This window comes from Ooceraea biroi, chromosome 2 (genome assembly GCF_003672135.1).
Source record: "Ooceraea biroi isolate clonal line C1 chromosome 2, Obir_v5.4, whole genome shotgun sequence".
In the NCBI taxonomy this organism is placed as follows: domain Eukaryota; kingdom Metazoa; phylum Arthropoda; class Insecta; order Hymenoptera; family Formicidae; genus Ooceraea; species Ooceraea biroi.
In genome coordinates, this window is record NC_039507.1 from 4,795,699 (window position 1) to 4,808,999 (window position 13,301).

The window sequence follows — 13,301 nt, forward strand, 5'->3', positions numbered from 1 at the left end:
TTGCGTTATTTTCTACAATTGAAATTCTTTGACTATATAATCGTACAAAATGCTTAATATTTTTTTAAGTGTTTTTCCTACGATATTAGACGTGCATGAGGGTAACCATCGAAATTTCTCACCGGTCGCTGTAAATCTGATTGATCGTGTCGGACGTCTTGGGAAAGTATGCCTTATCTGTGTTCTTATTTGGTGTCCAGTGTGTGCTCCGAATGCAAAGCCGCCGCCGCCGCCGCCGCCGCCATGCTGTTATCGCCGCATAAGCATCTCCCGCGGGTCGGTTTGTTTTATACGCAATTACTTGATGAGTCATTTCCGTAATTGGGGCATATTTTTCCGGAATTTATTGACGACGGGGCCTAGCAGCCGGCGAGATTAGCATAAACCGAGGATGACTTACTCGGCCTGTCAACTGGCGACGTTTTAACGAGCGTAAACTCGCTCGGCTTTATTTATCGTACGTGTTATCAGTCTTTTCTACCTTGCATTTCGCCCTGCGCTCCCACAAGCCTTTGTAGCCAGAAGAAAACACGGCGGCGCCTCCGTTTGACATTTGATCGTGTCTTCAACCGGCCGGTGACTTTACACGGCAATTTTCATATTTATATATGTGTATATTAAACCTCGATTACAATATGCCTAATTTTTACAAATTGCGCGAGATATTTTTTCTCGCGGAAAAACACAAATATTGCTTGAAAAATTATTGCAATCACAGATAAAGGTGAAGAAGCTCATGCGCGGTATATTTTACTACATATTCTCAATATTAAGAAATTTCCAAATTAACTATACAAATACTTATAAATAGTTATAAAACTATAATAATGGTAATATGCTTTTAATGGTCGCGTTTTTGCGATCATTGAGGTAAACGTTAACAATCCATTAGCGATGACAGGATACAGCAGATACTTATTAGGAAAAAATGAATGCAATAAAGGGAGAACTTTTTTCTTGATCCATCCGAGAAGATTTCAACCGTGGGAGTTTCGAGTCGTTCGTAACAACGATCGGTACTTAAGCGTAGCACCTTTCCTTTAGCAAAAGTGCTCATCGAATTCGGAGAGATAAATATTCATGTCCCGAAGTCGTTTTCCGTTCGTCTTTTGCGGGGCGTGCATTAGCAAATGGTCGATCTAGCCTCAGGTCGGCCGATATAAACGGGACACATGAACGCCCAAATGCGTACAAGGTCGTTATCTTAACGCGGCACTACTAAAAACGGGAAGAAGCGGCGAGCAAGAAAAGGGAGACCGTGGAGGCAAGGAAGAGGGAAAAAAAGAAGAGAAAAAGAGAGAGGCAAATAAGAGGGACCGCGAGGTTGTCCCAAGTGGCGTTGGAAAGACGAGGACTTGAGGATTGAGTTGTCCCAAGGTGCCGGATGAATCCTCCGCGAGCTCCTCGGGTAGGTTAGGTATGTTAACAAGTTAGGCGATACTAAGATAAGAATCCTCCGCGATCCTTTGTGGCCTCCACGGTAACGCGACACCAGAACAACCCAGACCAAAACCAGACCGCCGCGCCGGCGGTTTCGCCCTCTTCCATCTTCGTTCTCCCACCTCGTACGGATTACTCTTGATCTTCTCCCTTTGCTCCGCCGGCAATCTTCGAAGGGCAGAACGAGCTGTAGGGAGCTCAATGAACACGAGGCTGGTAGCCGTAGGCGAGCGCTATTCCTCTCATTCATCCCACCGAGACTGTGATCCGCAAAATCTGACCTCCGCTTTTTCGCCACGCCGCGGCTTTCTCACGTCGGAGCTTTATCCCCACTTTGATTACCGCCACCTAAATGCGATATCGCTGTTACGATGATTCCAGATAGGCGCCTTCAACGATGTTAATAAGAGCGATCGTCGCGAACTACTTTCCATGCAAGAAGTGCTTCTTATCGCTATTATTTATTACTTAATTAAAAGAAAAGACATAAGAGAAATCCTTTTTCGCTTCCGCTCTTGCACCATGCAACGATCGCACGTCTGATTGCTTGAGCTCTCGCTGCCTGGTATCATATTTCACTACTCATTGATTTTTACAAGTTTGCAATTCAAACTCGTGTAACACCACTTGAACATCAAGTGTTTGAGGGCGTGAATGAGAAGGTGTGAAGTTTCTCTGTCAATGATGCGAAGATTTATGTGTTAAATGTGTCCACAAAGGCCTTTTAGTTCATATGATTCGTAAAACGAGCCTGCCTTTAGAATTTTGCTCATCCCTATAAATTATGTTGCCACACGCCCACTCTAGTTCCTCTCATTCATCTGTCATCTCTCTCCTTCATAATACTTCACGCTTTCAACCAGTGTTAGTCAACTTTATTGACTAGTTGTTACGTGGGCAGAAATACATGGTATCCTTAACGTCATTAATCAATTTCAAGATTTTGTGTCATATGTAACAAAAATGTTAATTAAATCATATTTAACAATCCTTCGCGTTAATTTCATGTACGAATAATTTTAATAAAATTATTACATGATATCATTTATAATAATAATAATAATTTTATTTTTAAACAAGTATATCTGTAAAAAGAAGTTTTTATGAAGCAAAATAATAAAGCAATGCATAAATTAAGTATATCGATATGCTGATAGAATATTATTATAGAGTAACATAGCTCACAAAATATAATTTTTCATTCCTCATTAAAGTTGACAAACGATTAATTTTGCCATGACAGTGTCACTCATGCATTCTTCGATTCACGGTCTTAGTGGGAAGGAGAAAGAAAAACGCGGCCTTATAGACCACCTTCGGTCTAACATGAAACGTAAGCGTGAGGATGGATTTACGAGGCTTGTAGAGGAAGTGGACCCTCATTGGCATAGCGTAAGCAAACGGCGTTATATAGCGGTAAGTAAGCGCCGGGGTGATTTCTCTATTAGCTTTGGGCAGAACCCCATGGGGTCGAGTCCCGAGGCCTTCTTTTACCTTTTGCTTGACGGCCACCTTGAAGCTTTGTGGGTAGCCACTTTCTAGAGCCGACAACATCATGATTTTACCAGCTATTTTTCCTTCCCTTTCTCGAGGATGATCAGATATCAAATCTGGTTGAAATCCGTGCCGGTTAAAACGCTTGCTTTTATAATAATATATAAAAACGAATAGAAAGCTGGGAGTCGAATGGTTTGCTTTTGTTACCGTAAATGCTTGTTTATGTCTGTTTCGTGCAGCACGCTCGAACGATCCGCTGAAAACACCGAAGAAGGGTGGGAAACCGAAGGAGGCACCCTCGCGGGAGAACGACATAGCTTCACGTCCCGCCCTTAACATATCCTACCGACGAGAGAGCGTGTGGGATTTTTGGGTTTAAACCGGATCGAGATTATGAGGTCGATATCGTTCACGGCCGCGATGGAACGCGGCCTACACTTCGGGGGTTAACTGGTTTTGACAGTCACCGGACTTATCGCGCTTTTATGCATACCGCTCCGTCATCATTCCTCTTGCTTTCTCAAGCACTCCTCTGTTAAAACGTCCGAATGATACTGCGCAGTTCGCTCACGATCAGTTTCTACGTCGAGAATTAAGTAAACGCATTCTTTGATTTTTTTTCGCAAAGAACGTGTGTGTAAAAGCCATGAATTTTAATGTCAAAAAGATGAACCAACAAACGCGTGGAGATAAAATTGGAGATTAAATTATTACAACTGTCTACTTAAAGAAAGATAGGCAGAGAAGAAGATCGCAGAAGACAGAAACAGAGTGGGGAGCGCAGGAGAGATCAATCGGGATGCCGTTGCATCCCTGCGGCCTATGAAAGAAGCCTAGTTCCGTTTGTTTGTGCTCGTGTGTCTGCTCGTGTTTCACGAGGTTTTGGGTGTGTGTCCTCCGCAGGTCCGACAACTCAATAGCCACACACACAACACCGGGAACAAGGCATTCTCGAGACCTCGATATCGTCGTGTTTGGTCCGGACGATGAGTTCCCGGGGCTACTCAGGTAGGCCCCAACAAAACGAGGATAGTCTCTGTCTTCGTCGTCGGCCTTCTCTTTTTGGTACATGGTCTCTCGGTCTCACCCGAGAGTTAGAATCTTCTGTCCGACACCCCCTAGCCTTATTGTTAGTGCCAGTCGACATTCTCACGCTAATTGGCCGGCAGCGCCCTCCCTGTAATTTCATTAAGGGGTCTCGTGCCCGAGTTTAAGGCCCCGCCAACGCGTCCACCTCGCTCTCGCTTCTCTTTCTTCTTTCCATCAAACCAAATATTTGCCAGGTTTGATAGCTTTACAGAGTCGGACAGAGTCGCAAACCGGAGAATTGGAAGCCAGTATATACTTCAAAGAGATTCGTATCCCTATGGGATTCGTATGGCGCCAATCTTAATTCTTCCAAGTTAGAAATCCATTGAGAGAAATTCCACGTCAGTCGCTTGTGCTCATACATAACGGGATTATCCGTTGAGTGATACGACATCCGTCTTTAGCTGAAAAACAACGATCTCGTGCGGCATTGCTTTGATATGAATAGTTGATGATGTCATTGTACTTTTGATTCTACTAGGTAGAAGTAAGTCTAACAAGGTAAGGTACCTATCAAGAAAAGAGTTTCTTCCTCTTTTTCGACTCTTCGTGAGATCAAAAAGCACGCCGATGGGTAATTATTTAGTTTAACGGAGCAACCTCGGATGACCTTGACCTTGACATATATTATAGAGGTCACCTTCTTGAGTGACCTTCAAAAGATTTTAGCCGTCGCTCATTGTTTATTAAAAAGTTATTAACAAAAGAAGTTTAATGATTTTGCACGAATTTTCAACTGTCCACGCGAAGCAAGGACTTGAGTTTGACATATATTACAAAAGTCACCTTCCCGAATAACCCGCACTAGGTTTCACCCGTCGCTCGTTGTTTGTTAAAAAGTTATTAACAAAAAAGTTTAATGAATAGAGCATAATTTTACGATATCATATACGTTTACGAAAGAGTATATTTGATGCAATTTTACCTTTAAATCAGAAATAGGGTTGGGTTAGGTTATATTTTCCGAAACTGGAGCCCCGGACACATATACGCTCGTTTTTCAGCCCGCTTCGCGGGAGGGCGGGGGGAAGGGCAAAGCCCCTCCCCCCGCCGGGGCCAGTGTAACAGATTTCACGGTGCAGATTTTGATCACCTGGTACACGCCACGGATCCCGGCGGGGGAGAGGGGCAAAGCCCCTCCCCCCCGCCCTCTCGCGAAACGGGCTGAAAAACGAGCGTATATGTGTCCGGGGCTCCAGTTTCGGAAAATATAATCTAACCTAACCTAACCAGGTTAGATTAGATTAGGTTAGGTTAAATCACTTTCCTTCCTTCGTTCATATTCGTCGTTTATGTCTTTCAATATTCAAAATAACTACTATATTTTCGATAATTCTTTTGTTAATAACTCTTTAATAAACAATGAGCGACGGCTAAAACCTTTTGAAGGTCACTCAGGAGGGTGACCGTGACAACATATGTCAAGGTCAAGGTCATTCGAGGTTGCTCCGTTAATCTAAATAATTACCCAGATTATCTTCCCAAGGACACCTTCCTCCCTTACTAACGTAGTTCTTATTCTCTGTAGATTTTTTCCTTTTTCCTTTTCAAATTCAAGATAAGCGATTATCTTTTACCTCCAAGAAATCGCTTTTTTTTAATCGCTTCTTTTCTGTTCGATTTTATCAGTAGATCGATCCTAGTTATCCCAATTCAAGATCGATTCAAAAATCAATTTTTTTAAGAAAAGAAAGATTAAGAACTAAGAACGGACTATGAATACTGCCCTATAAGCATACACCAATCAGGTTCATGAATTTTCCAACAGTTGCAAATTAGTGATGGGCGATTTTTTTAGAAAAAATCAATTTTCGAATCGATCTTGAATTGGGATAATTAGGATCGATCTACTAAAATCGAACAGAAAAGTATCGATTTTAAAAAATCGATTTTTGGAGGTAAAAGATCAATTTTTAAAAAATCGAATCAAGATCGCCCATTACTAATAACTACGTGATCCGCGCTCTATGCACAGTTTGCGAAAAACGTAATTTTACGTGTCCCGACAACAATGTGTTAACAGTCAATCCACAGTCGTAAAATGCCTGTAATATAAAAATAGTTTTGCACATGCGCAGTCTACTATGCCACGCTTCGCCTCGTTTCTCATTGTATTTGGTATAAAAAGATATTTAAACTGGGTGTTATTGTAAGTAATAGAAATATATGTAAAATTGATATAAAATAGCTTAATTTATAATATTTATCTATATTTTATTAACATAATTTTCTCTTTATTTTAGTACGCATATTATTACCAGGAAAATTTAACTTACTTCGATAAAAATATAATTTAATTACCTAATCCACTGGTTTTCGTGGATCGAAGGAACTCTCATGTCGTGTGAACGAAGGGTATTGGTCGCCGCGAAAGGTCTCGCGAATGGGCGATATACGACTTCCTATCAACTTGACTTCGCCAACGTCATCTCCAGGCTCACGAACCTCTTTACGGTTCCCCAAGAGGAGAACCACCAGCAAGATCTCATGGGCGGTCGTTTCGAATGCCTCGTGGTGAACAATGTGCCAGGGTGTGCATACAATTAACCGGCGCGTTGTCGTCGTCTTTGCACGTTCTGTGTAATTGCATCGTGTTTTGCTACGTTGTATGGAGCTCTCGACGCTCTTTTCCACGGTCTATGTGGCCCAAACGTGCCTGAGCATACGATCTGCTTGCTAGCGGAATCGCGAGTGACCATATTCACACCCCGACGACCGGCGAACCCACGTGGATAAGAATTCCTCGCTTAATCCTCTAGAGTTTCCTCTTTCAAGAGTGACAGGGTCATGATCTTTAATAAATAACATGTCTTGTGTGTATCGCGCGCATAATTTATAACTTATTGCACCGCACGATAAAATAAAATTCTACTCAAGAGTCATAAATGAAAAAAGAAACTGTTTCAAGATTTGTGCAATCAGCTACTTTCTACATATATTTATAGTTTCAATATGTATTTATTTATTATCTTATTTTGTTCTATTATTTCAATTCTGTTTGTGTTAGATGTGGGACGTATTGTGAATAACGTATCAATTGTTTTCTTGCTTTATTATACGTGTCCTGAAGTCTCAAGCACATCATTGTAAAGGCTATCGCATTAGGATGGCTGTAAAAGCGTTTGTTAACGACAAATCTATTATAAAGCGGAGGTACCAAATTATTTTGATGATACGGAAGAGAAATCTTTTGGGGTATTAATTTCGTTCCATGTAATTTTATAAGTGGTTGGCGCCAGCCGACCAAAGCTTCTCGAATGACTGGTCGACGTTCTTTTTCAGAGCGTTAGGTTCAATCGGACACGGTCGTGGGGATCTCGTAGATCTTGCGGGAGAAGCATCCGTAACTGGCGAACTGTGAAATCGCAATTTGCTCGCAGATTATACTCGCAGATCGTCGAAGTTTGAGAAGCGTGAAACCGAGAGGGTGCAGCGTGACGCTACTTGATGCCGCTACTCAAGTAGCACAAGCGTTTTCACGCCATTATACTTGTTGAAAACACTTGTTGTAAGTCGTAATATCCAGAAGTGTACTTCATCTAGTGTAATCTTAAAATGTAATCTTATAAAGTGTAATCTTAAAAAAAGGATGTAAAGCTTATATATTGTGATTTGAAAATCAATGTGTGATATGACTATTCATCACTATATTACAAAATTGAGACTCTATATATTACATGAGTTATTTGTGAATAAATATTTCATTGAATATTTTATCATTGAATCAGCATATCAAGATAAGCAATAAACGATGTATGACGTGAATTTACTATAGGCGTAAATCTTGAAAGTTATCCTTAATTACGTAATGACACGCTATATATATATATATATATATATATATATATATATATATATATATATAAGAAGAATGACAAAGGAAAAAAGAATAATGGCCGTGGCACACGAAAAAACTTAAGCAGTAAGACTTAAAACTTAAGAGATGCGACCAATCACAAGTTTTAAGTTCCAAATTGGCTGCTTACGTTCTCGACTGTGATTGGTCGCATCTCTTAAGTCTTAACGCTTAAGTTTTTTCGTGTGCCACGGCCATAAGGAAGCAGAAAAAAGGTGAAGAAAAGAATTGAACGTAACCGTAAAGTAGCGCCCTATGGTGGTCACTTTTTTCACTTCCTTACTGCTCTTTCTTTCTTATTGTTAGTCGTGCATGATTTCGTACATGACATCATCGGTAAAAAGTTAACTATTTGCAAGACATTTGCATTAGTATTTATAAATTATTGCAACAAGTTATAGTAAAATCCTTCAGAAATGGATCAATATAAGTATAAATATTTTTACAATTAAAAGACAAACTGTATGTAATAACGAAAAAGATATCCAAGCTGCTACAAGATAGAGTTAGAATTTTCAAAATCGTTTTCAGTAAGTGACAATGATAGGTTTTTATGCGTACAACACGTTCAAATCTAGATGATAGAAGAAAAAGAAGGAGGGGTTTTAATCCCTTCTGTGGGCCGCTTTATACTTTACTACTCAGGCCGCTAATATATTATCACCGCAGCCGTGATATATTTGACGTGAGTGTCGGGAAAATTAAAGCAATCCTTCTGCTGGTACCGCCGGTGGTCCAGGATCGCGAGCCGAAAGCAGACCTCGCTCTCGGTAATCTGAGATGCCTGAATACAAATATGTGCGCATTAATAGAGAACGGCTCTCCACAAGCAGTGCTCTATAAGGAGCACGTCTCAGGTCAATCGAAAAGAACACGAGATATGAATATAATATATCCCGCAAGTTTGAATTAAAGTTTGATCAAACGATTTTGGCGAAATCTGTTGAAATTATTGATTCAGACTCTGTAGAGATTGTTTATCGTAACTTTTGTGTGTGAATATGTTAATCGGTAACAATAGTTTTTTTGGATAAATATTCTCTTGTATTTTTTATTACAATATTTATTAAATATGTTGGAATATTTTTATTTCACAATATTATATGAGATTGCAGCAGAAAAATAGATTTTAATGTCAATCAAACAATAAAGATAGAAGATAAGAAAGCTAATAATTAAATTGAGCAAAGTACTTTTCAAAATTGTTGAAATCGCGACAGTTGACCGATAATTTCCCTGCACTGTTCATTCAACGGCGTTATAAAGAGCCTTTACATTCATCTACCAACCGGCTTGTATATTGGACCGCTACGCCGAAAGAAATACGATTCCGCATTGCGGAGACAACTATATTCTCGAAGCATCGAGCGGGAGAGTTAAAAAAAAAGAAAAAGGTACGAGACTCACAAGGCAAGATAGAACAGGATCAAGACCCCCCACGGTTAAATCTCGCACTTTCCCACGTGCGGGTGATCCCGTTTCATCCTGCCGACGCGGTCTCTCCTCACGTCGACTATGCATATTTTGTCCCGTGCTACCCCTAAAACAATCGAGGAAGCTTGAGAATGGTATGTCTCGATGAAGAACATGAAAGTTGATTGCATTGTAAAATATTTTGTTGTTAAAGTGTTTTTTCAGTAAAACTATTCCACATAGTCCGAACATTTGAATTTGTATAGAGTTTGTTACTATTTCGTAAGGCTTATTTTATTATTGTTATATTTATGCCATGTATGTGTAATAAAATTAAAAGAAATATAATAAACAGTTAAAAGAAAATTTAAAGGAAATAAAAGAAAGAAATGTTAAAGAAGCCAACGACAAAAGGAAGAAACTTCACTTAATATTATATCAACAATGACAGCCCTGAAATTTTCAACTGGCAGCGTAATCGAACGTTCAACGATTCGTATAATGTATGCAAAAAGGTAGTCTAGTCGCAATCGGTCCTCACGAACATGCGTGCCGGTCCGAAACAGCTTTCTCCTTTCGGTCGGATCTAATGTGACAGCCTCTTTGGGATTCCCGAACGGTCGTTTCGCGGATGTTAACAAGGCATCAACATGAGTCTCGTGCCTGACTGCGGTCGGCAACAAGTGGAACGATCAAGAAGGGTACGGCAGACCGACCACAGGCGGATGAAATAACACTGATATTGAAATACCAGATTCGCGGCATGTTCTTGCAGTTTTTTGCGGCTTTCCTGCGAGGTGTTCCGTCTGCCACTTTCGACGTTGTGCGGCACAGCGATACATTTGTCAAGAATATTTAATGGTGTTCGCTTGCCCACACATCCGTGGAAAATAAGTCATTCATCCCCTCCTAAAAATAACTCTTTTGGTCACCGCCGAGGTAAATTCGAGTTATGAAGAGCATTTCCGTTTCAGACGCTTTCAAAAAGAGTGAATGGAGCGCTTCTTCTCAGAACTTCTCGGATCTACACCATATGAATGAGTGCGATAAGATAAATTTACAAAGAATAATCTAACAACAATTGAATCTATGTACTAATCGCATAGAATAATAAGAAACAGGACTTTTCATTGTGAAAGTTTGAAAGCGTCGTAAAAGAACTAAGGTGACTTGGGGATTCGCTTGTAAAAAGCAGGTAAACTGAAGGTAACTGAAGATATCCGGTATTACCGTTACCTTTTGTTTTCACTGGAGGACAGTTTTGCTTCACATTTTATTGTCTTTCTGGCAGTATTGTTTATAGCTTAGAGTTGCCTTTTGCGGTACCGTAATGTGTCAATGTGTCAATTTTACAATTCTCCAAAATGGAAGTCTATTCACAAGATTCTTACACATGACCATAGAAAAATCTTGATCGATTTTTTTATGGTATCGCATTTTGCACGGTACCACCATAACTAAAATGCGTTTTTCGAAAAGGGAAATACCAGCTTACTAAATTATTTATCCTATGCTACGGTGCTGTTATCCTGACGCCTGATGGAATACGGCTCCTTTATCTGAATGGCCATGTGATCGATTAGAGGTGGGGAAGAATATAGAAAAGGTACAAAAAAATGGCGCCCAAGGACATAGCTATAAAATTAATATCTCATAAATTCACCTTACCGATATTACAGCCTTCACGACAAATTGTGTTAAACTTGACAAACTATTATTATACGTTAGAACGAATAATTGCGACGTTTATAATTGATTATTTTACGTTGCATTTCGCAGATTATTATCTCGACGCAGTCGAGAGCAATTGTTTGCTGTCAATATATCACCAAAACAAAAATTACTTTAAAAAATAGATTTCGCTATACAATCTGATAAATTCTTCTCAGCAGAACTATGGTACCAACGCCATAGTTGATTAGAAATTAATTCAAAATGAAAATTTTTGTTCTTTACTTGTAATGGATTTATACGTTACACTTTTCGTAATTATCAGATTTTTATCGCTAAGTATAAGACGCTTGCGTCGACAGGAACATTCCAATCAGCGATCGTCGTGGTTACTCACGCGCATCCGAGAGAACGGCAGTAAGGGTGTCGCCGTTCGAAAAATGAGAATGCATTACCCCGACGCCTTCTCTCAGAGTTCTCGGCAAGATCGACGTTGGTGGCTCGGCGGATAGCACCGGCGTCTGGATCTGGACGCTATTACCAACGAAGAAGCGAGCAGGAAAGTGTTCCAGGGCGCGACGGAGAAGGAGGACTTCTCTCTTCGCTCCCGGCAGGTATTCCAAAACAAAGAGCCGCGCGATGCTGGTTCAACGGTGGACAATATGTAAATCAGTGGCTGACCGTGGTCACGATGTCGCGACCTCGTCGTCCCGCATCAGGCTACCTTCTCAAACCTTCGCCATCACCGCCACCAAGCCCACTACCGGCTCGACCGCTTCCCCTAAGGGTCTGGAAGATACGAGACCATACGTAATGGTCGCCGGTGCAAGAAACTTCACGGAGATAACCGAGAGTGAATGGAGACAGAGACTTAGGAATTATTTCACATGCAAAAATTGTCTCGTCAGGCCAGGGTAGAGGAGCCGGAGATCTTAATTATTTAATAATATACACCTGATGAATAAATTTGTGTGCGTAAAATAAACGCATCTAGTAATCAGTCCATAGCATGAGCCTGTAATATTGAAGTTAAACGAAAAGAGAGATATGTTCTATGCAAAATTCTGTTTTTACGCTGCGAACTATGTTGTCGTAGATACATTTTTGTGATGACGATTTTTAAGTGTCGTGCATTAAGCAAAATGTTGTTACAACACGTGACATACAAGTGACTTGAGTGCGTTGACTTGAGAAGTCATTTGTCCGTGATGCACTTTGCATTGGCAACTTTCGAAAATGTACGACGTTCAATCAAAGTTGGTGCTTGGTCTCCAGAGCCCAAACTGTCTCACATGCGGACACTCCAACATGCGGATACCGGACGATGACGCATGCACGCACCGGTCAGGATGGCTTTGGTTTCCATGCATTTCGCGAGGAACGACCGATGATATATACCAAGTCCACGACCAACTTCTCGGCCGTCGCTATCTACGGCAATTAGCTGTTAAAAGTGTTCGTGTGTTCCACCGGTTATCGCCGTCCCACCCACGCACCCGAATCGTTCTCCGCGCGTTATCTCGCGACAAAATGCATCTCGTTCGACCGCAACAGCTGGCCGAAAACGAACCCGGGCTTATTCCGCGGTAGGAACGTCGTCGTAGGAAAGGGCGACGCCAATGTTGCGAAAGAGCGGCATTTTCATAATGCCGATCGTTCCTCTTTATTCGGTTCTTCAGTCAGTTCGGTTTATCGATTTCTTCTTTTTTGCGACCGATATCTGCACCATGTATTCTAGGAAGCGGTCTTACGGTTCCCACGAACGGCACCTCTTTTCTCTGAAGCCATCTCGTCGCTGACCGAGAGAAACTGACGCGTCGCGATCGCTAACACAGGATACATGTATGTAGTTCCAAGCGCGTTTCGGTGTGACAGGACACGTGCGCGATTCATTTTTTACTCGGCTTTTCTGTTAACGCAATAATGTTGCGGAGAATTAATCAACATTCATTACTTCCTCAAAGTTCCTTCCGGACAATGTGATTAACTTTCTCGCTTAAGTAAACTCATTGCATTAAAAAATTTATATTTTTCATTCCTTCTTCTGTGACTAAAAGGGTTGCAAACACAATAGAAACTCGAAGTTATAAAATGAAAATATAGGATGTAACAAAAAGATTTATAGATATGCACGCCAAGTGCAATATATCTTGAGATTGCCGAGTAGTTTAACGCAAAGTCATCATTAATACCTATTAAGATTTGATGAGGGACGCGCACGCGTTTCGCTAGCAAAGCGAATAGAGAACCCCTTGTACCGGCCATGTCCTGTCGACTAACAAGGCAAAATTAGTTGTGAAATAAATCTGGACTGTTCTAGAATGTGATACTCGCG